Consider the following 3139-nt stretch of genomic DNA (forward strand, 5'->3'; position numbering starts at 1 on the left):
TCTAAAACCTGCTTGAACATCTGGAAGTTCACGATTCATGTATTGTTTAAGCCTGGCTTGGAGAATTTTGAGCATTACTTTACTAGACTGTGAGATGAGTGCAATTGTGCAGTAGTTTGAGCATTCTTTGGCATTGCCCTTCTTTGGGATTGGAATGAAAACTGACCTTTTCCGGTCCTGTGGTCACTGCTGAGTTTTCCAAATTTGCTGGCATATTGAGTGCAGCACTTTCACAGCATCATCTTTCATGATTTGCCCCTACTGGTTGTCTATTTGAAGACATTTGTAAAATGTTTATTTATCTTAGAATATTGTACACATTTTCAAATGCATAATATTCTTTGTATTATTTATATGTACAACAACATTTTCATATTGGGTAGTGGATGAAATTACTTAAAAACAAAATGTAAGGAAGCTATTATGCTGATCAGTTCCATAAAAAGAAATAAAAATAAAATTGAATAAGATTATTTGCTTGATTAAGAGCAGTAAGAAGACTAGTGTTTAAAATCATGATATACCATATCCTGTAGGAGTTGATCATCTATGTAGCTATGTCAGAACTTGTTCACATATATTTTGAACCATTAAACCTAATATAAAAGAAAGAGATTTAATAAGGCAATTAGATACTTAAAAATACTTTGGAATGGCTAAAAATGAAGGCCCCAGGCTGGCTTTCCTGGATTGATTACCAGAATAGCAGCACAGAACTAGCTTTCCAAGGAAACTTATATCTTTTCTTTAATCCAAAAGACAGCAATATAGAAGTTGCAACCTCAATTACTCATTTCAACTCTACCAGGATCCAGGAATCAGGAAATCTAACTACAGTCTGCAGGATAAAAATTTCTCAGTCTTGCCATTGCAAAGAAGGTTTACCTCTAATGACCACTAAGCTGGGGATTGAACACTGGATTCCCTGTTACCACTGCTCCTTCATAATGCTTGCAAATAAAAACAATGATATCTCTTAATTATTTCTACCTTTTACATCTCAAGGTGTTACGCATGGTGGAAACAGGACAGAACATAAACTGTAAAGACACCGAGGAATTATAAACCTGTTAACACGTAGTAGTACCTGAAACAAATGAATTGGAATTGCACTGAGTGAACCTGAAATATCTGGTAGAGGAAGCGTATAAAAAAGCAACGCTCTTTCAGCTGCACAACTTTAGTTTTATAATTACATTTGTCACTAAGTGTACATTTATCAACTAATGATGCAAATTTAAATTTTGAATGGTCAAGTGAGACTACTCAAGAGAGTTAGCAAGATAGTAATATATTCACGATGGAGAAGAAAACGGCAACCCACTCCAGTATTCTTGCCTAGAGACTCCCGTGGACAGAAGAGCCTGGTGGGCTGCTGTCCATAGGGTTGCAGAGTCGGACACGACTGAAGTGACTTAGCATGCGTGCATGCATTGGAGAAGGAAATGGCAACCCACTCCAGTGTTCTTGCCTGGAGAATCCCAGGGACGGGGGAGCCTGGGGGGCTGCCGTCTATGGGGGTCGCACAGAGTCGGACACGGCTGAAGCGACTTAGCAGCAGCAATACATTCACGAAGCACTTTATGTTGTTGATTTAAACGGTCTCTCCTGCAGTGAGGTTGTTTAGTTTCTCAGTCGTGTCTGGCTCTTTGGTGACCCCATGGCCTGCAGCCCGCTAAGCTCCTCCGGCCACAGCGTTTCCGAGGCACTAGGACGGACGTGGAGCGTCGGCTTCTCTCCGCGGCCAAGGGCCCGCGGAGGGCCGCCCGCCACGACGCCGTAGCGGCCGAGCCGTCGTGTCGTGACAACAGTGTGGAGGCTGTCTCCGCGACGGCGGGTGCGGCCGCTCCGGCCCCAGGCGGGCTCGGCGGCCGCGTGGCGAGTGTCTGCCGGCGCGCGGCCCTTCCCTTCCTGCGGGCGGCGCCGAGCGGTGACGCGGAATAGCGACGCGTAGCCGCGGGCAATGGCGGCCTCCACGGCCTCGCAGCGGCCTATGGAGGGGATCCTGAGGAACAAGAGCTCTACGACCTCCTCTGTGGCGGCCTCCGCCGAACATCCTGGCAAGTGTTGACAAGAGCTGAGTAAAAGGTCCCAGAAGTGGGATGAAATGAACATCCTGGCGACCTCATCCAGCAGAGGAAGCCTATGGTTTAGTGAAGCTAGACTGCCGAGCACGCCTTCCCACAGTATGGTGGGTGGTGAGGAGGATGTACTGAGTGGTTCAGAAACCGCTGAAGCCCTGAGCCCAGATATCTTAGCTCCGAAATGAGCTGATACTACTACTGCTGAAAGCTCCGAACCAAAGTATCGAGTTAATGAACCAGAAAGCAGTGGAGATGAGGAACCTGACCTCTCACCTGAAGAAGGAGAAAAAAAAAAAAGCGACAGTTTGAAATGAAAAGGAAGCTTCATTACAGTGAAGGACTGACTGTTAAATTAGCTAGAGAATTAATCTCAAAAGACCGAAATATGAGGAGGGGAATGAAGAAATGTCAGAGACTGCGGCTAGAGAAAGCATGGATATGGAAGAATATAGTCAAAGATCTGCTACAAGTGACCAACTGCAAAACGAATCAGAGTTCATAGAAGATTTTTTTTTTCAACACAGTAATTGTCAAATACAAACTCTATTACTTTAACATACTGCTTCTTGTTCTCTACAATCATGACTTAAGTACCAAAATACGTACCAGTTATTATATATTGCCAAGAGTTAAATAACTTAAGAGACTAATTAGACTGAAAATGCCCAATTGATACATGTATTCTTGTGTAGTACTTCAACATAAATACAACATAATGTCATCCAAAACTACGTTACTTTTGTAACACTACTGGTTAATTTGTATAACATATATAGCTTTTCATGCTTTAGAAATTAATATCTTTGGGGAAGGGAGAGGGGATCTAATTTATTTTCTTCATTTCTAGATGTGACAACTCTTATAAATAAGGTTGGGTTTTTTAAAAAAAAATCAAAATTCAATTAGCACAACAGATCATATAGGCTGATAAATATATTCAGTCTGAAAAGTATTTTAACACGTGTCTTCAACTTGGCTGTTTAATTGAAAAGGATTACATTATGAGTTACTGTTGCATTTTCTGGCATACTACCTTTAAAATTCCTGTTGAGTTT

General features: G+C 42.3%; 1 pseudogene; it reads left to right on the forward strand.

Annotated features, from left to right (window-relative positions):
* Positions 1–1963: 1963 nt before the first annotated feature.
* On the forward strand, positions 1964–2639 carry LOC122450960 (annotated as a pseudogene).
* Positions 2640–3139: the final 500 nt, after the last annotated feature.

This window comes from Cervus canadensis, chromosome 12 (assembly GCF_019320065.1).
Source record: "Cervus canadensis isolate Bull #8, Minnesota chromosome 12, ASM1932006v1, whole genome shotgun sequence".
Classification (NCBI taxonomy): Eukaryota; Metazoa; Chordata; class Mammalia; order Artiodactyla; family Cervidae; genus Cervus; species Cervus canadensis.